Source organism: Ostrinia nubilalis, chromosome 13, assembly GCF_963855985.1.
Source record: "Ostrinia nubilalis chromosome 13, ilOstNubi1.1, whole genome shotgun sequence".
NCBI classification, from domain to species: domain Eukaryota; kingdom Metazoa; phylum Arthropoda; class Insecta; order Lepidoptera; family Crambidae; genus Ostrinia; species Ostrinia nubilalis.
This window is the reverse complement of record NC_087100.1, coordinates 1296850-1318970: the sequence shown is the minus strand read 5'-3', so window position 1 is coordinate 1318970 and position 22121 is coordinate 1296850. Positions and strand designations below refer to the sequence as shown.

At 34.0% G+C, this 22121-nt stretch overlaps 1 protein-coding gene and 1 long non-coding RNA gene across 2 annotated transcripts in view; both read right to left on the bottom strand.

Annotated features, from left to right (window-relative positions):
• The window catches only part of LOC135077101 (protein embryonic gonad-like), a 151244-nt gene that overhangs the window by 109523 nt on the left and 19600 nt on the right, over nucleotides 1-22121 (bottom strand). The gene's annotated exons all lie outside the window — the stretch shown is intronic.
• On the bottom strand, nucleotides 11129-12242 carry LOC135077100 (uncharacterized). The gene is made up of 2 exons (XR_010258391.1): nucleotides 11634-12242; nucleotides 11129-11347 (listed from the first exon to the last, which is right to left on the bottom strand). It is a non-coding gene; the product is annotated as an uncharacterized LOC135077100 (long non-coding RNA).

Sequence of the window (22121 nt, the reverse complement as noted above, 5' to 3'; positions counted from 1 at the left end):
TATTATTATAGTTAATGTTGTGTGACTTGGCCGTTGAAGGGTACAAAACCAGGTAATCCATGACACCATTGCACCAATCTGTCGCCAGAACCGCTACCCATTGGCGATGGAAAATTGCCACTTGGAAAACGTTGATTCAATAACCTTAGGCTTAATAAAGCTGCGTATTTCAATAATACTTATTGTATGATTATCTTAATAAAGATTGTTCAACGGCCAAGTCACACAACATTAACTATAATAATAAAGAAATCGCAGTAAGGAACCATAGACTTGGCACGACTTTGTCTAGATTTCATTACTTTTTAGAGATAAACAAGCAGCTCCATCGAGACTTGGCTAGTTCTTTACAGAATGTTTTTGGTGGGATTGAATTTTACAAAAACCCGTTTTAGTGAGCACCTACGTTTTAAAAGGAACCCCCCAGCAAAATTTGAAACTCGCTAGCACTTGTAGTTTCTGAGATTTCGTGATGAGTAAGTGAGTCAGTGACCTTTCGCGTTTATAGTATTATACAATAAAAATGTAACTAATTTAGAAATACGATAAGATTAAGGGCAAAACCTGAACTGATTTAGATCAAATTCATTACGTCGTATCGTCGATTTACAACGGCATAGCATGACATCATAACTGTCCATTAAAATTTTAGAGCACACTGGAAATTAGCGAACAAAGATAGCCACCAAGTACGCAACAACTTATCCAAAATAATAAACCTAATTAACTCTCATAACTAGAACCTATAGTAATGTGAAACAAAAGCATCGATCGAATTTAAACTTATTTGTATTTTATTTTAATTTATGTAGGTACTTGTTTTTAATCCTTTCCTTTTTAAATTACGTAGACTTGCCATAAATTCGAAAAATTACTCCTTCGTCTTTTCAGTCTTTTTTATATCTATCCAGTATTAAAACGTTATTGAAGGCTGAAAGGTTTAAAATCGTTTTCTGTTAATTCCGTTATTAGAAAAAAAATTGGGGCAATTTCAGTTCCAGACACAGAAAAGAACAAGAAGACGCAGAAACAGAAAAGAAGTACTGGTATAGAGAGTGTAATGACTCTTTATACTTCTTTTCTGTTTTTGCTAAGCGATCAGTCATCATCTTCGATATTACCCTATCGATATATTTTTGTGTCTCCTTCTTGAATCTTTCCTCAGGGGTCCCTGAAGAATCATTTCAGGACTGAGGTGATTCCCAAACGTTTCATTCAAGATGCGAACTTCACTGTTTCTTGCTCCTTTCCAGGCAAGGTATTCAGCATCCTTGCCTTCCTCATACCCTCCCAACCCTATCCATAACCACATTCCTGATTCCAATCTCGAAGATACAACAAAAGATATTACGCAGGCCGTTTGTAAATCCATTTTTATGACCAATTTTACAGCTGCACTGACGGCAAGGCATGTTGTTAACGAGCATTAATAGGCGTACTTAAAATGTTTCTTAGTTGTACAAACTGATAGAGGGTTTTGTAAGTGGGGAATTAACACCCTTTGTTATGAACCATAAAGGTGTAATTATGTGGACTTAGAGCTGGATGTTTATTGTTGAAATTAAAATTTATTACATTAAACTGGGTCTGCTTGTTATATTCCTGTATCATCATAATCAGGACAATCCTATAAGTATGTTATTAAAAATGTTGTATGATGTGGCATGCAAAGGTGCATGTGGCACAAATCTGTTTAAAATAAGAAACGAAAATTCAACAAAGCTGAATATCTAAAGAACTAAAACACCACTTTTTTAAAGCATGAAGAAAGCTGGATACCCAAAGACCACCACAACTTTTTTAAACTATAAAAATAGGGTGAGGCCTAGTTCAGCAGTGGACGCCCTGTGGCTGAAATTGATGAAAATTTTTTCAATAATAATTAGTAGTCGCCAAAATACTAACACAGATTAATTTTGGTCAAATTGGTTGAATCGAAATAATTATTTACCATAATTACGATGAATCAAGGAATTAAGCTGTAAACTACATAACTTTCAACAGTAGCTCTAACTGAATCAGAGCGCGGACACGCATGAGTGAACAATACCATTAAGCTTGTAAAATACGTTGTTGTGCCTTGAAACTTAATACGCACCCTTTATAGGCGCTACTAGGCGTTAGTTTTAGAACTAAGATCTGTATCGGAGCGATCTTTATTGTTTTATAGGAGTAAAAGGCTGGCTTAAGATGCTCCGATGTTGAAATTGGCGGTATATTGCAAATTATGTCACATGTTGGTCGCAAATATTGGGTTACGGCTCGAATATCGGACTTATAGGTTGATATTGATGTCTAAATGTTATAGCAAGTTATGACACTACGACTGTCGTAAAGACGATGATTCAAGGAAGCCGTGTGAGAATGGCATTTGCTGATGGTCTGTTTGATATGTAATCTTACACCACACTGATTAGGTTATAAGGAAACGTTTAACTATATTGTTTGATAATATATCGCAAAAACGATATGAATTCATTGCATAAACATTTTACGAGTTATCATGACTTAGAAACCATCAGTTACATCTATATCTATAAAAGCGAAAGGTCACTGATTGACTGACTCACTCATCACGAAATCTCAGAAACTACAAGTGCTAGGAGTTTCAAATTTTGCATGGGGGTTCCTTTGGGAACGTAGGTGCTCACTAAGACGGGATTTTGAAAAAAATCAACTTCTAAAGGGGTAAAACGGGATCCACGCGTTGCTAGTTTTAAATATGTGTAATATTGGAATGAAAAATTGACTGAGTTTCTTCCACCACGTCGTCTCAGCACCAGCCCATATGTTGTCCCGAAGTGGTGGTAGGATAAACTACATTAAGGATGTGCTTAAGCGCCCTAAAAAGGGCTAAAGCACTGAATAAAAGTGTGGTCACACTTTGACACTTTACTGCATTGTGATTCCATATTATATGGTAAATTGATCGTGATAACTTGATCTACGTTTGATTAATCAGGAAATACTAACTACAATTTCAAAACTAATCTCATCACTAGGGCCGTTAATCGATTTATTTTCACATTAGAAATTTTCCCAAAGCAATGCACTTATTTAATACTAATTTAGATAGTTGAGTAATTAAAACGCGTTTAAAACATCTACACTACTGTTATCATTTCCTAAACGAAATTAAATCGATATAAATTAAAACAAAATCGGGGCGACTAATTAAAAATAAAATACGAGTGTCTTGAGATTTTGATACAGACAAGTTTGTTAAATAGACTCCGTTTTGATTTCAAATTACTAAGTAAAAGCCTTTTATATCAATAAGACTCTGTTTCGTCTTTATCCTTTATTTACTTTTTGAATATAAAAACCGCAATAAATTTTAGTAATCGCTTGTGAAGAGCACTATAAATCTAACTAATCAATGTAAAACGATATAGTTTATAAAAATTAACACCATCTCATCCTAAACTACTGATTATTTATTATTCAAAGAGATTTTCTCAAAGGAAAATTTATCTCAAAATATTTTATCTTTTGTTTAAATGTTATCATGCCATTTTAAAATACTAATCCTAAAAAAATACCTTTTTACTTTTATGATATCTGTCAGTAACTTATTCAGTTATTTCCAAAGAGTCTACATTTCTAAGTGGTCTATTTCTCGTGTCGTTTCCATCGATAGTATTAGAAATGTTTGCTTTCGTCAGCGTTTGGAAGCGATGAATCAATTCGTAGGTATCTCCTAATGAGACGAAACCATTTGTATGTAGGTGTAAAAGTGGGCCAAGCGTGGATTACATTTGAATAATTGGATAAAGGAACCATAAATTTTATTGCGATAGTAAAGATAGAGGTGACTAACTATTTTTCCTTGATTAAACAAACATACTTATTGTAGGTGGTAATTGGCATGGAATATTACTTGAAATTTGATAAAATGCATTTTAAAGTATGTTTGTTTTTGCTTTTTTTTTGTCGCTGTATCACTGTCAAACAAGCTTATTACCTAAATAAGATATTCTTTCATGCATGAATTTAACACATGAAATTTTATTATATTTTATTTTCTGTAAAATATCCTCTAAAAATTTGGGACAGTCAGTACTGAGAACAAGCAGTGCAAGGAACTCATTTATTTTATGAATGATTTATTAACATGCTCTGCTACACAAAAAAATAGTCACGAAACTTGACGATTGCACTACTGTGCAACCGTGCTCTGCGAGTGTCAGGCCGTAAATTAGGAAAACGTGATTTAAACACGCGTTAAAATAAAAGTAGAGCTTCGTTATTTTTGAAAACTACGAACTTTTGGGCATAGGACATCTTTACATAAAAATGTTTTTAAATACCGTCTAACTTTCAGTCCGAATTGACCTTTTCTTGGTAGAAATTAGTTTTACTTTAATATTTTGTGTACGTAACCATTAGGCATATGAATGTTTTAAACAAATAATTTTTATTAAATCATAGATTTTGTAAAGTTTATAAGATTTTAAACTTTCGCGTTCCATTTCAACTAAAATAGTAAAACACGGGTCCTAACACTACGTTTATTAATGAGTTACATTATGTACTCACGGCTTGACGTTTCGGTTGCGATGCTGCAGCCGTGGTTACAAGCAGACTTAATAAACGTCGCGTGACCCATGTCTAACTATTTTGTGAAGTTCTTATCAATGCTTTTGAGATTGAATCGCTGATATTCGTTCTATACAGACCTAAGGACCGTTGACAAACCTACGCGACAGATTATAATATCTTGAAGGTAGTAAAACTAAATCCGAAACCAGAGCAGAACATAAACATTTGGATCTTTGTGGTAATACTTAAACTAGATTTATTGATCGGATTATGGTAAATCGAAGTTTATATCCCGTTTAACATTTGCGTATCGCTTGAATGAAGCGGTTGTAAAATTTTGACAGAACAACAGCTTTTATGGGTGCATCCATGATACGTGTTTGGTCCGATTCATGGTTTAGGTACATCATGCTTATTATGATAATCGGTACAAATAAGGTAAAACCTGATTAAATTAACAACATTGTTGTATAATACGAAATCATGAAATTCGTTAATGCATATAAACATAGCTTTTGAAATTAGAAACAACATTTCGTTTTGTGATTGATCATACTGACGCCTGTTACATTTCAGCATAAAATCTAAATTGCCTCTTATCACGTGAAGTTCAGTGAAGTTTTATTTTATACTTTTCGTTCGTTCGTTCGTTTCAGCCAAATGACGTCCACCGCTGGACAAAGGCCTCCCCCAAGGTTTTCCACAATGAACGGTCCTGCGCTGCCCGCATCCAGGCTCTTCCCGCGACCCATACCAGATCGTCGGTCACATACACGCTACGTCTACCTGTCCGTAGTCGCCACTCGAGAACTGTTTATACCTTTACCAAGCCAATAATATGTGACTAGACCCTTACAAAGTTGTAATACGCGCTAAATAAACGTTGCGCGACTCTCACCACCCTGAGCTCAAGTAATCCAACGTCATTACACGCGCTAGTTGTTCGTTAGGCCTGCGCCCGCGCAGAATTACGCCAATAAATAAATACTAGTCGCGAACTTAGTACCGAGGGCAGAACCAGGTGGCGTGGTAACTGGGCCGCGGCGTAGGCAAAGTGTTTCAGCCAATACAACACCACTTTACGAATGATGATATCTGATTATCAGTACCTCTAGCATGAACAACTTTCGTTTTCTAATCGTTTGCGTATTCGACAAAATTCGATACTCAACCTTCAAATTAAACGATAACGTGACAAATTTGATTCTTGAAATAAGTTTCGTGCAACCATTTCTCATACTAAGATCATTTTACGACACGTTCACAAGGTTGCTTTTGTTTTAATCCTGATTAGCTGATCAATTGAATAAAGTTAGTAATTGCGATTCCTAGATTTGAAAACATAGTTTTGATTGGTTTCATTTTACAGATAAGGTACCTAGTTACTTAAAATAACTAAGTATTTTAAAACATAACATTTGTTGAAATTGCAAAATGACTACTACTACTTGCAAAGTTTATTTGTTTTAAAATCGACTGAGCAATCTGTCCTACTCTTACTGTGTGTTACGTTTGCGTAAGCACTTATATTAATATTTTGTGATCCGTGATATTTATGTGAGAAGGTACACTTTCTAGTGTAACTGATTAGGAAACATTAAACGATCGTAATAGATTATAGAGTTTTAAATCTTTTCATTTATTAAGTTAATGCTTTACTAACTTTGATTAAAAGTTAATTTTGGATTTAATATTCCAGTAAAATACGAAACAACTTTGCAAATTATACTATGTGAATCATCTCTATAATGTCTCAATTTTAATGTTGAATAAAGTCAAAAATTAATCAATTTTGTCGTGGACTAATATTAGGTAAGACTAAGATTGTAATTTAAACGATTAATGTGACTAAACCAATATAAAAACCAAATAAAGCCCAGTTGACAATCTTTTGACTTGCAAATAGAGGTTGGTGTGATGAATTATAATTTTATTTATTCAACAATGTCATGGCACCGCGCGTAAATCAAACAGTGGCACTGAACAATATAAAAAGCGCAAAAAATAATCGTAATACACCCAAACAAAGGTAAGATCGTTAATATCATTAAACATATGCTCGAAGTAAAAAGCGTTAAGTGTAACAAAACAAGCATGCAGAAAAAAACATGAATTTCTGATCCCAAAACCAGAATCATTAGTCAAGTTTTTATTAGCGCTTCGTACTTGTTCATCTAACTCGCCTGTACTTTCATTTGCTACTCCAATTTGATCTTTATCTTCATTCCGATAGAGTTATGTAAGCAAATCACCAAGTAGTTCAGTTGCAGCGTTATCTTTGTCAACTTTTTTGTCATAATCTTGCATTATGCTGACGATTGTCCCGTTTTCTCTTCTATCTGGTGATAATAGTTCAGGAGTTACATCATTAATCAAGAACATATGCGGATCGCCCTTCCCTTTGACTGCTCCACACAAAACTGCGTTTTGATTGTTAGCTCTAACACCATTACTAACGATACTTGCTTCCTTTCAAGCAATTCCTTCGCTAATACTTTAACCATTTGCTTTTGGAGATTTGAAGTTACTGTAGCATAAAAGATCATTTATTATAAGTCATCGGGTATTTACCCAAGGATTTTCACCTTCATGTGGGAATATTCAATTTGTAGCAACTGTTTCTGTTCAATTGACGTTTAAATTTAAAGAATGATTAATGATGTCGATTTTTGATGGAAGCTTAGTTTACCTAACGTGACAAATACAATAGAGAAGGACTATGTGATTACAGAATGTTGCTTTCTTTTTTGTATTGTAGATTGGAACTCGTGGATTACTTAACAGTAAGCAATCACCACTACCCTAGTCATCACAGAAACAAGTAAAGAATCTGTATTATTGAATATTGATTAAGCGAAACACGTTCGCAGATTAATGCCTGAACTCATTCCAAACTCGTATACAGACGATTGAATTAAAAATAAAATATTGGCTCGCTTTAAATAACAATCACGTACACAATTCAAAATAATAACAGTAACTTCTATTCCCTTCCTTCTACGGGTCTAACCGATCACGGTGCTCATGATAAATACATATAAATTATACCCGATCCGATATGCCGAAGCAGACCCTTTATGGCGGATTGAGTTATATGTCATTGTAGAAATAGTAGTTCTCGTGACTGATTCAAATCAGGTCTAATCCATTGCTTTTGTAAAGGGAACGCATGAAGAAACTTGATCGATACGACGGAACCTGAACGTAACGTTTCTTTTCTACTTTTGTGGTTCGGTTTACGATAATCCTATGTAGATACGGAATTATTCGTGGATTATTATAATCAGAGACTTAGGTCTGATCACGTCGATAGCTGTCCACTGCAGTTACAGTAACCAGCAAATAAATATTTCATAAATAATGCATTGAATGCATTACGCTAGATATACGGGAACGGCTAGTTCGTAAGTGACAAATTGTTGAGAAGCAGTCTGCAGATGGTATTGATTTTTTTGCACATGCTCTGCGAGTTAATCGATCCAATAAATCGAGTTGCATCTTTAAGCTCGTAATTTATTAATATCACCTTGATATTTAAAAGTATCAAAACAAGAAGTTTTTGCTTATGAATCTACTTCAACTTTTAATAACAATTTACTTTGGTCATAACAAAAACTGAATCATCATCAGGTCACTTAGTCTACGCTACAGAAGCTCACTCAATCCTTTACAGTTTGGAAAGGCAAATATGGGATTTGGCCTGCACTCCCCACACTGACCTGGCTGTCAATATTCTTAAAAATATTCGACATACTCAAAATATCAAGGAGATTTCAAAAACTTGCCGCATTCCCCTATTAGTTTATGAATGTTGCTAGTTTATAGCAACAAAAACTTTTGACAATGCATCGACGGTACCCACTTCTGACAAAGACGGGCACTTATAGTCGTACTTTAAGAATTAATCACGCTTCACATTGTCACTGCGTTTGTTGGTAAACTTCTGTACAAAGCCACTGAAGCTATTGTTGTGGAGTAAAAAATTGTGCCACCATTATGTGGGGGTTCCCAAATAAATTGTGCAACCAAAGGATTGATGGTTACGTCTTGTTTATTTGGATTTGGAGCACGAGTGTTTGTGTGACCTTTTCTATTTATACTAATCTAAGTGTACATTACAGAAGACGAGCGAAGAAAGAAGCAACTTGCTTAATGTTTTCTGGATTCATAATATTCTTATACTTACATACTTGAAGGAATATTAATCGAGGTTAAGTTAAAGAAACTAGATTGGTAATGTGGTCGAGGGTTCGATTCCCGCCTTAGGCAGTTCGATTTTTTTAAGTTTGTTTATTAATTTATTTTGAGATTTTAGTTGTCTAAATCTAAATTTCTTGAAAAAAAACTAACTAGAGATGCAGTCCAGTGCAGACAGCAGAGATCCAGTGTCCAGTTTGTTCGTCAAAAATACAGTGAACTTAAAGACTGTGCTTCGGTCTGTACCGCAGTAGTTAATGCAATTGGATATAATAATGGATTGTTACTGATCTGATATGTCGTATATCTGTCATTGGCTAATGTATAGCATTGCATATGCGATTGTCGTGCTATGGCCGCTTGACAAATGGGTTTATGTGATTTTTATTACTGATCTAGTTTCACAGTATTTATATTGGCAGCTTGATGTTTATTGTGATTTTATTTAATGGCTCTATGGTCTGTAGTTCAAATATTTAAACTATGTAGTCCCACGATTCTGAAACGTGAAGTCGCAAAAATCAAAAACTAACAACCCAGTATTCATAGTAGCGCCCTCATGTAAATGTCATAATTATATTATTACTAGCTTTCCGCCCGCGGCTTCGCCCGCGTGGAATTTTGTCTGTCACAGAAAAACTTTATCGCGCGCGTCCCTGTTTCAAAAACCGGGATAAAAACTATCCTATGTTCTTTCCCGGGACTCAAACTATCTCTATGCCAAATTTCATCAAAATCGGTTGCGAGGTTTAAGCGGGAAAGCGTAACAGACAGACAGACAGACAGAGTTACTTTCGCATTTATAATATTAGTTGGGATGGTTGTCCAACGTGGCAAAAATTAGAACTAATAATCCAGTATACATAGTAGCGCCCTTTTGACAATTTCATAGCTGGGACGGTTCATTGTGAGACATCAATGCAAGTTGACTTATTTTGACTATCCAGTAAGTTTTGATTACACTTCACTGGAGTCACAGTTATGTGTAAGGCTTTATCAAAAAAGTGTGTAAATATTTCTTTGGCCAAGTCGTGAGTCTTTATGTAACATAAAGATTAACATTCATCTCAGATTTCTTCAAAAATTCGCCTTGATTTTCGCACATTTTTGATCTCGCTCGCGATATAATTACACGTTCCCAAAACGTCGTTAAGAGGGCATCGTCCATGCACTATTATAACGTCATTACGATCAGCAGGGCTAAGATGCGCGCCGTGATAAACTGCTATCGCGGCGTTATATCGATTTTGACGTCACTATATCGTTTTATCTACCGGCGCTAACATGGCACCCCGAAAATTATCATGTCATCTGTCAAAATGTGATAGTGATAGATTTGTTTTTTTTTTTGTGATAAACCTGGCAAGCCCTAACATGAAGCGCTAACTATATCATATTTTGACATCACGATAGGATAGGATGTGGTGTTTTTATCGTCCTCGATCCTTGCCCACGATAGCAAGACGATAGGAGATTAACTTTTTTGCAAGCTACTTTAACTCTATTTATTTATCATTTATAATGGTAAATGACATTTTACGACTAATTTGAGGCTAGTAAAATTCAAAGAAAGGAATCTAGCACCTTTGTGATACTTTTACTTCTAGGTGGAGATTGAGTTCTAGTTCAAGAGTTTATCAGTGTGAGGCGAATCTTGCGACAGTTTATAATCGCTAGCTGCAAAATCTTAGTGCTCCCACAGTCCCACCCACATATTAATTATTACATTACCTACCTTGTAAAATAACCATTACTTACCTACTTAGGTAGGCAGTCAACAGTACATCAGACAATACATATTAAGTTGCAAATGTCGTGAGATACCCCACAGTGTTTAGCTTGATTTAAGTACCTACTGTCATCTGTACATAATCTTGTAAAATTATTGAAAATGGGGCGGAATGTGGTGACCGAGCTTCTTGTGTCTACATCAAACAGTGGCAAGGTCATTGTCAGAAATTAGCATTGGGTGGGATGTGTAATCAAACTTGCTATAATAACAATGAGAATAAATGAATTTTACTAATTTTATAACTTGATGGTGATACCATACATACATTCCACATTACTATCAATCTAATTCCTCCATGTGGTCTTTTTTAAGGGCTTTAATGTGACAGGATGATAATCTTGTACAATTTATTCCATTATAATAAATTCATCATCATCTCAGCCATAGGACGTCCACTGCTGAACTTAGGCCTCCCCCAATGCTTTCCATGTTGCCCGATGGGGCAGCAAGGTTCTGGGGTGGAGGCCGGGTACCGGAATACGCAGCGTGGGACGTCCACCCACAAGGTGGACCGACGACATCATAATGGTAGCAGAAAGGCGCTGGACGCAGGCAATAAATTCATTATTGCAGTGTAATTTCAAAATAATTCAACCATTATTTACAAAATCTTTATTTGGAAAACTTTTGTTTTACAATAGCTATTTATAATTTCAAATACAAACAGAATTCCATGAATTGGTTAGCCTAGCCAGTACCCTTGAAGTTTTTCTTGCCGATTGTTATTGTAAATTTTCATGATAGTGAGCAAGACTTGATTATGTCTGCTTTAGAATGAAATAATCACTCATAATCCCACACTTCTTCATCCACTGTCTGAAAAAAGAAAGAATATTATTTAAACACAATTATAAATATTACAATTACATAAACAGTTCATAAATAGAAACATTTACTTAATCCTATTTGTATTTTAAGTTTACATACAAAATATTGATCACAGTATTATTACACGGTGAAAGAACTATGTGAAATAAATATAGGAAAGAAGGTGAAAGCTTATTTGTAGGAATAAAGATATTTTTCCTTTTCTCCGGTGCTGTTACTTATGAAAATCAAGATCTGCGGAGTATAGCTAATATTTTAGACTTTAGGTACTTACTTTGCTACTTATGAGTGTAACTTTATTTCTCAAATCTCAATAAACTTTCTGACTGCTTCATGTAAGTTGAATAATTACTGTAAACCTCGCATTATGGGGTAGGTAGTGGAGTTCGGTTATTCTGTTAATTTTGAAGACTTCATTCTTTAATACTATCGGTATGATTAGGAATTCTTCATTGTTTTTCTTTAACTTGGTTATCTCTTCGTTTGATATTTTCCGTACTTTAGAAATATTAAAAATAAGACTGGAAACATAAAAATACAATTTTAAAAACACAAACAAATACAATCAAGCAGTCATGTAATGTCAACAAAATTGACATAACTTTTTTTTAATGACGTTCTCACTGCTTTAAGATATGTGTTTTTAGCCGAATTAGTAGCAGAAATGAACGAGATTGAACGAATGAGCTAAAATATTTCAAGGTTGGCCAACATAATAACGCAATTTTTTCTTAATATGGCAACAATTCGGTTATCACGCGATAGCGGTCGATAGACTTTTCTATCGATGGTTCCATGTTAGGGAAAATGATAAAATTATCTACGTGATCGAAAATTGTCTTATCATATCATGTCATTGTCGATGCGCGCATCTTAGGCCTACAGGTGTAAATCACGTTCCACTTACGACTTTTGGATAACTCCTTTCGAACACCCAGTAATTTATTCATTAGAACACAAATTACACTTGATGGCAGTTTTGTGATCGAAACGAAACGTCATCGTTGTCGAGTTGATCGATTTTGTTGAACTGTTAAAGTTAGCCGTGAAAAAATAAGCGAAGACTTGTACGTTAGAGCAAATTGGAGCTACATTATATTATGGCTCCTTTGACTCCTTTAGTAACTGTAAAAGTGATTAAACAAGCCTTTCCTACGACTATTAACTTAGTAGACTTGAATCTTTAAAGTAAATCAGAGCTGAAAGATTCGGTAAGACTTTGAGCGAGATCAAACGCGAAGCTCAAGACCGAACGCGATGGAGGACTGTTGTGGACGCCCTCTGCCCCATCAGGGGACACAGGACCTTAAGTCAAGTAAGCCAAGAGCTGAAAAAACTAGGAGAAGGTAGATATGCAATAAAATTATTGAGTATTGAGTATCTGAACTGAATATGAGAACACAATGGTAAAGTGGCTAATTTCATTTCTATACAAATACTTTTTATATTAAATCTAAAGGAGGTCGTTCTGCTGGCTAGTTTTCAACAGACATATTTGTTTTTTGTTTCTGTAATTTGTAAAAGTTATTTAATTACAAACACAACTCGGCTTATATTCTGAAATCTGTTCTCTTTCATCCAATGACCTGAACGTGACTTGCTTTATAAGTAACTGTAAAATATAGTTAACCACATCAATCCATTTCCATTTACAGTGAAAGAGAAATACTATGAAAAGAAATCACTAAAACATTTACGTGTGTCATCCGTTGCTGCGCATCACCGTTACTCAGCAACTCAAGTATAAGTATTTGCTATGACTCGGAGGTCTCGATCGGTCAGTATGTAGATCCGTGGGAAGTAGATCGCTGTGATTTTGTTATGAACCATATGTTTTTCTAATACTTTCTCGAGTAATACTCGATGCGCGTGAGCATAGGAAGTTGCGGTCAGTTCTGTGGGAAACGTTGCAGTTAATGTCTAAAGAGAATTGGAAAATAAACTAGATTAGGTACTATTAAAATGGTATTAGTAGGTATAAAGTGAAAATGAATATTAATTTATTATGTAACCTGATATGCAACGGACGTAGGAAAGTCTATGTAGACGAAGGACTAGGACTAAGTAAGGAATTTATAAATTAATAAACAATATGATTAGAAGACATTGTGCCAGCATAAATAGAATAAAAACATAAATAAATCTAACTAGAAATGTCACTTAATAGCTAGATGGCACAGTCATGTCACTAAAAATGATTTGTTTTTCAAAGATGAGGAAACGTCTCCAATCACAAAGTGCATGGGAACATTATGTACCTATGTTTTTATTTAAAGGCAATGTACTTATTCCCTTCATCTCGAATAGCTTTAAAGAACTTAGATACCTTACGGTTCATAATCTTCTCAAAAGTGGCTCACCATAGAAAATTGACATTTTTTAGGGCAACCGTAGCAAACACCCGTCATACGCCGATCAATCGATCGAAAAATGGTGATATGATTTAGAAAAAACGTGGTATGACGCTCAACACATGGCTTCTGTCACGGCTACTTAACTTTCAATGACATACTTGAAATATGATTGTCATAAAATACTTTGTTGTATCTAAAGTTTGTACGTAATATAATGTCTGTTGTCTGTTGCTTATAATGACAGAAAATTTATGTTACTTTGTAACTATTTACCTAATTTTTACTAGACTTATTAGTATTTTTATCTATCACTTTATCTCAAACAGGTGTTAATCAATAACATTAAAAAATCTCTCAACTTAATTAACTTTATCGTATCGCAAATTCATTCAACATTTGCCTGTAATCATGCAAATATAATCACTTTTTATCTATTAATATTTATCTTTAAAATTCTCTAATTAATACATGTGTGTGGTCTCGGCAAGTTGCGTGAATATTCGTATGTTAATCGTAATATTATTAAAACAAACTAATATTAACATTTTGATAATATTGATCAAGTATTAGATAAGAATCTTTAGATTTGTATCGGAACCACACATGCAATCTGACGTTTCAATCGACAAACATTTTGACCCCAGACGTAGAATGTTGTAACTGATACATATGATGCATTAAATTCAATTATTCATTTAAACATACAATGGAGTGCCACTCCATAAATACAACCCTTCTGAACCCGAACTGGTTTTGAACAATACAGATCACTTAATATTATGAACTCCGCACAGTTACTCAAATTCAGTGGCACGAACCAAATATCAATCCAAAATCAACCTTAAAAAGTTCCTACTAGCGTTGAAAGTTGGATATTTACTGTGTATGCAAAGCGTGAAACGCATTACAACAATTTCTCTAAAGAATTAGGTCCATTATTTGAATATTATGCTACTTATATTAACAATGGAGTACAAACCAGAAGTCAATTTTGAGAACTGGTCCAAAAGGTGGGTTATAAATAACATTTTCTGAGACAATGGTTTTGATGCGATAGCCATAGACATTACGATTAATGCTGTCATGCATTGTTTATGGGAACGTTTTTTAATATCTTTTTTTTGTCGCTGAAGATGTGACATTATTACCGTTAATACATTCAGCTAAAAATTGTTAATGTGTGTCAAATCTTTTAGTCGATTTTAATGATACTTATTTGTATTTTTGTTACGATAATCGTAATTGTAATTTACAATTTTGTGATAGCAATTACTGCGTTTCATCGTTGGTGAAAAAATATGAAAATCTGTTTTTATAAATAAGTAGGTAATGTAAAAAAAATATGTCTATCATACCTACTCAAAGTTTCTAAGCACGATATTTTATTTATACTTACTCGAATTAAACTTAAAGCAAGGAGTCCTGGTAAAGTAATGACGAAATGCAACATGTATTACTTGCAGTTACAGATAAATCGCTCACCGTGAGTTGGGCCACAAACAAGAGGATGTCAGTGGGTTCTTTCTTATCCTAGAGGAAGGAGTCACTCGAAAACACAAGGTTCTCCGTCAAATGCCGGTATTGATTGGAGAATTCGTTTACATGTAGCCTTGACTAGATAATTACGTTTAAGTTTATTAATTTAGGAATAATGAATATTGGAATTACATTTTTTTCTTAACTCTTAAATTATTTAGTTTTAATTCCTGCATAAAAATTATGATTTTATTAATTGTCAGTTAATCCATTCGGCCAAAAAAAAAGTTTTGACTGAACATCATAACAACCAAAATTACTGTTGAGATACGATTATACCTATCTGGTATTAACATTCACAGGAAAAAGAGAGGGAAGTGTTTGAAACCTTTTGTCCTGGATAAGTAGAAAAATGATTATTCTCCTACGTGAGAAAAATCAGTGCAACTGCTAAGTTTAGAATTATCAGGGCATTAGGGGTGAAATGCATTCATGACGAGCGGTGTGTATTGAACTCACTGTATGTGTTTTCATCATACAAAATTATAGCAAACCTAATACCTGTTAACTGGTTCGTATTAACGTACGTCGATAACCGTCAGTTATTAAACTGAATATAGTCTAGGTGGTATGAAATTATCTTTTAAAGTACGCCATTAAATAATGGCTGCACTAATTTTTAGATTGCTAGTCGCAGGCGCAGTAATAAAAGGCTTAAGAGCGTATTAGGTTTGGCATGTTGTTTTTATTTTGATGTCTATGGTTGGGCTTAAAGTTAGATGATGTTTCGCATTTGGTCACGTCTAAAATTTTACAATATTAATTATTTGTATAAAATATGAGTAAAAGAAGATTTAAGCTAAAAATGATATTTAGTTGTTTAATGATACAGTTTCTGAAATATTTTGTAGAGCTTCAAAATAATATTCGTAACTTTTAAGTAACAGACTTTCCTTAACACTAGAACTAAAAATTTAACCCTCCTTTTAGTGCAGTCGGGTAAAAACTAACTTTATATTTTACAGTTAAATAAAACCTATAGGTATCTACTCTAAAGCTAATTATTTGAAATAGTTTCCTAAATGAGTATTTCAATTATTTTCATTGGTCAACTTTTATTAACATTTTAGTATCGCCTTCAAAACTCCGTTAATTTCTATTGGCTACTAGATTCAAAGGTCGATAAAAATTTTATGTCTTTCCAATAGTTTTAATAGCACGACAATATTCATAAAACTAAGCTACTGACTTTTTTATTTTTCAATTAAAGAAAATTAGTTTTAAATTACTAAAAAGTTTGTACGCTGCCACGGTTGATTAAATAACATCGTTTTTTAAGTTGATTATTTAGATTGATTCTAATCTTATTAAAATATTAAAGGCTAATCTTTTACTACCTTGCCTATATTGGAAAAAAATCCTTTTTAGTTGTTTACAACGTTTTGACGATCAGGATGACTCGTATTCATATCAAACTAATACCGGTCAAATCCGTCAGTTTTGTGCAATTGAGCACAAGTATTTATAATACGTACAATCATATTCATGTATAGTTCCATGAGTACTACATACCTACATGTACTTCTCTAATTATTAATGTCTACCAACCATCTCCAATCTCGAAAAAAACTAATCTCTCAAATGATACCAACATAAATAAGACCTGGTAACAGCTAGATCTAAAAATATAATCTATTCATATCTAGTTTTTGTCTAGATGAACAAGATCAATGTGCTATTTTAAGAATGATAAAATTAATACTACTTACGAGCTTTCGCCATGACGTTCACACTTTTATCCGCTTAAAATTAAGTACCTGCAACGAAAAATACAAATTAATATAAATCTGTCCAATAATTCAGATATAGGCACGTGTAAATTTAAATTAGTATAATCTAATAGGACATTTTAGATAACTAACCGTTATAGATTTGTCGCTAATGATTTGCATAATAATGACAAGATCAGTCAACACCAAAGTGATTGGAATAAAACTCTGTTCCGTATACATTTTCTAGTAAAAAATCTACATAACTGACTAACGATAGCGTTAACGGATATAATTCTTCTATGACGCAACTGCTCCAAAACAATAATTTTAAACAATGTTAGTAATTCGATACATAATACTATACATACATACATATCTGTTACAAAATCACACCTATCACAAGCATGCATGATGTCACAGTACCTATTGAGTTTAATGTGTCATTGATTGTTGACTTAGATTAAAATAAATATGTACAGCGATATTTCCAATTTAGCCAACAAAAACTGGTAACCCAAATACTGTAAATATTTTGAAAAACAAGTATAATTATTTGTTAAAACGCAACCAAATGGGTGAAATTGTTGAATATTTCTGTTATCATCGACCCAAAACGCCAACATTCCATAGCTAATACATAACTTCTGTTTCCAGCTCTTTATAACGTGTTCTGATGTCTGACAAAGGCAAATCGCCAAAACCCCGTTAAATTTCAATATTATTCGAATACTTCGATCCGTATAATCGATATCGAATTTAAGAATTAGGCTGGAATGGGCTCGATTAGTACAAATCCGATTACAAATCGAATTCATAATTCGAATTTGAATAATTCGAATTCAAACAATGACTCAACGATGGTTCTAAAATCGTTAGATACAGTTTTGCGGGAGATTTAGTTTAATGGTGACTCTAATCTTTTGATGAACGAATAATAACGATGGTGTTGTCACGTGCCTATTTTTCTAGTAGCTGGAATATGAACATGGAAACTGTTAGTTTTTCGAAAGTACGTCGACGTTATTTGATGAAAAACTCAATGTGGTGAGATGTTTTATCTTTTATACTGCTTTTTCAGAAAATACAATCAAACAATTAATTAGATCTAACTCGAAGCCCCTCATCAACTTTAACAGCTATTCGTATTTCAGCTATTTTGTTTTGCTAGTTTTTAAAGATAAACAGCGTAAGTGACTCATCGGGTAGTCTCCTTAAGCGTCTAGTCAAGGGGAGTGTAGGAATAATCCTCCATTTGATTCCGGCATAGAGGACCGTGATCCTTCAGTAGAGTTTAAATGACCTTACAATAATATTATAAGAATTTGTGCTATAATAACACGTCAACATTGCACGAACATTGTGATTACAATACGAATTCTCCAAATTCTACAATACAGAACATGTCCAAACGGCTAAAGTCACGTCAATGGACAAATTTATGTCCAATTCCAACTCACAGACCTTATAATTGTTATTGACGGTAGCCCAGAAGTTCGATTCACGAATCGGCTATCACTCTAGCACTTACCTTCATTCATTTGCATCGCCCGTCCACATGTAAATCGGGATTCCATGTAAATTTTATTACAATTTACAACTTTGATTTTTATAAAGCGTCTATGGTATATTTATTTTTGGGGTCTAAGGTCGATCACCTCTGACCCGCTTTTGGGATGAGCTGATGGAGTATTGAAGTGTGCCCTTGGTGTTATTAGTTAATGATTGATATAAAAAAGGTTTTCTATCGATTTAGCATAGTGAATAAACTACTACACGAGGTCGCGGGTTTGGTGCTCGTAAGAGACAAACATTTTTGCATGTGTATGGGTACTAAGCCTACTGATACATAATAATAATGTTGTTGCTCTATTTTTGGCTTTGTGAGTGTTTGTGATTGATTTTTTTTTATTTCATTTAAAAAAAATCGTAAATATGGATGGTTTGACTGAATTAATTTTATTTTCTTATACTCGTAGAAACTTAAGATAACATGTCAGTTCACTCAGCAAATCATAAACTCGATAATTTATTATCCTGCCAGTAGTTACTTCTACTTTCAAGAATTTTAATAACTATATCTTTATCTTGAAATCTAGCCTTTGTAACTCGATACTGCATACTTTAATGTACGTAATTTAAATAGAACACATATCTTACGATTTTTATCACAAAATTAAGACCATAATTAGAACTGGTTCAGAATGGTTTGAAATGAAGCAATTGGCCGTTCGATCGGCAAATTTATAGCACGATGAGTATCGATATCGAATTTAGACATACCGAAGGCTTTTAAAGTTAAAAGAAGTAGTTCTCATCACAGTACGTGGTTATCTTGAAATCTTTAAGACTGAGCTGGGGCACAGCCAAAATGATTGAGCCAGTTTAAGGAAAAAGGAAAGAGTGAATTGGCTATTCATGATACACATACATAGTTCAAAATTCCTGCTTCCTACCTGCATATTAAAATTAGCAAATGAGTCCTTTTTAAAGCGCATTTACTCTTTTAGGACATTTTCAAATGAAATACAAACATAACATAAATAAAAGAGAACAATAATATAGTATTTCATAATAATCTTTTTCTAGATACTTGCATTAAGCTCGTCTGGCTCTGAAATTACTTCTTGCTGTACTAAGGTGTAACATTAACTTGATAGAAGAAACTGAACTGGCTGTTAATCCCAGGCTATGGTTTAATATACTCAGATGCTTAACTAAACTGGTCAACAATAATAGCTTCATTGGTAATTGTGTAACATTCCCTAGATGTCTGATAAGGCGATACAGGGTGATACACGCTACATCAAAACACATCAACGTAGTAAATAGTTAAAGCGTTGGACACACTAGAGGAAAACTGAAGCGTCAAACTAAGAAAAATAGGACGATATTTTTAAAAACGCGATTCACACCACTGTCCGAATCACTCGTGGTGCGAAACGCCTAAGAAGCCCAGAAAAGGTAAGCAAATTAGGCTGAAATCGCTTTACGAAGTCCGGACTGAAGTGAAAACGCTGGAGCGAAGCGATTTCAAAATTTCATCTGTCACATTTATAACTTGTCTAGGAAAACTGGTGATCGTTTACTATAAAGTGACCCTCATGCTCACTTGTCTTCTATTTATATGAATTTTCTGGCGACATTCTCGCTGTCGATACAGAAAACATCGTTCGTACTTCTTGGATGGTCAAAAATGTTGCACATAACTATGCAGTGACATTGAACGAGACATTTTGACATCTATCTAGTGTATACGAGGCTTAAAACATCAAAACTGGTCCACAGAGATGATGTTACAAGAAAGTGCATAAAAATCGTCAACTATTTTATCGTGAGTGTAAATCTAAGTCGTAACTTCAGGAATTTAACACATTGGTGATTATAGATTATTATTTTGGACTAATTAAGGTTTATGTTCTATGCTAATGGTGCTTTTATTGTTCTTGGACAGGGTGTTTGTTTTCATAGGAGTTTATTTGATATGGTATTTGTGTCTGTTTTTTAATTAATTAACTCTTAAATACGGTTCTTTTCTAGATATAGACTGTTTCAAAGTACTAATAACACAATTAAAAAGATTGCACAATTAAGAATTCAGTAGATTGATGAAATAATCGTGTAACTCATAAGTAGAAGGGTTTTCAACAAAGTTATACACATTGATTTTGTTAATAACTGAAGTGGTCATAATAATAAAACTTAATTGAATACTACATAGGAGGCACAGCTGTAGATGCTACGACTCTTAAGTACAAACATTTTAGAAAAAATATATCGACGGCCATTTGACCGAATAGTTCAATGTAATTTAATCAGTGTATGCTTATTATTGTAATTACCTTAGACACACAGAGCATTTTTCTCTCTACCAAAAAAATCTATTTGATTTGAAACTGCGTTCGTTTGAACAACAATAATCTAAAATGAACCGTCAAATCTCAACCTAAATTCACGAACTACTCTCGATTCGTTCCTGTCACATTCGTGCCGCGGAGAATGCGCGTCAAAACTGACATGACCTGCGCAAGCGGCCAATTAAAACGACGCGGACGATCGACGAGCAAAAAACGTGGGCAAGCGCGAGAGGTGTTTTAGAAATAGAAAATGAGTACCTATACATAGATTTTTGTAAAAAAAAATAGTACCTGTTACAACTACATAAGACGACAGTGTGAATTTGATGTGGTGTCATCTGTATGTTAAAACTAAAAATTACAAAATCCATAAATATCCAGTTAAAGGATAAATCTAGAATTATATAATTTAGTGCAAGAACAGAATAACGGAATAGTTAAAAAATGTAGCAAACTATAAATCGCAAAGAAATCTAGATAGATAGATGGAATATAAACAATAGGCAATCGTAGAACTCCTTGTTCGATGAACAGACGAACTCAAAACTCAACGTGAAGTCTTAGTTCTAGTTGTGGACTGCATATTAGCTAATAATTATGATGACCGAATTGACAAGAACTATTTTATTTACCGTGACAGCTTTAGTTTTAGTAGTAGTCGTATGTTACTTGGTCTAAAGGGGTAGGTTCCCCATTTGGCCAGTGGAACCCCAAATAGTAAATCACGAGAAGCGCCAGGTCGCACACAGATCACTTGTCATGAGGTTCACTCGGTTCTGTCTGCACTTTAGTTAAGGAGCAGTTTTGAGACCTAGTTATTTGATTTTTAAAATGAAAAACGACTATAGCCACTAGATATTAATACTTGATAGTAATTGGACTAGTAGAGGGAGATGAAAGAGAAAAATTAGGTCTTTTAGGGCTTCGCCAATAGAACGCGTTTGTAGAGCGTTTCAAAAAGTCATAAAATGTGTATAATTTATGTAAGTATGTTTTTAAAAGGCACTTTTATACCTATAGCGCGTAGTAAAAAATCCGTATTAAAACTCTGTTTTTTGGAGCTTTGACTTACATCAGGAACTTTTCTTAAAAAGCCTAGTATTATGTCCCAAAATATCCTATACCAAAAGTAAAATTATGTGAAAAATTGTTAAGATAAATTGCTATATGAACTCTGAAAGTCGGCCCAGGCCTGCCATAGAGCTAATAAGCAAATAAAGACAGGTCCCACCAACTTTTACTTTCGGCTGCGCCTTAATAGAAAGCCAGCGGAATCTTCATTAGGCACGAGCATTGTAAACTCCCG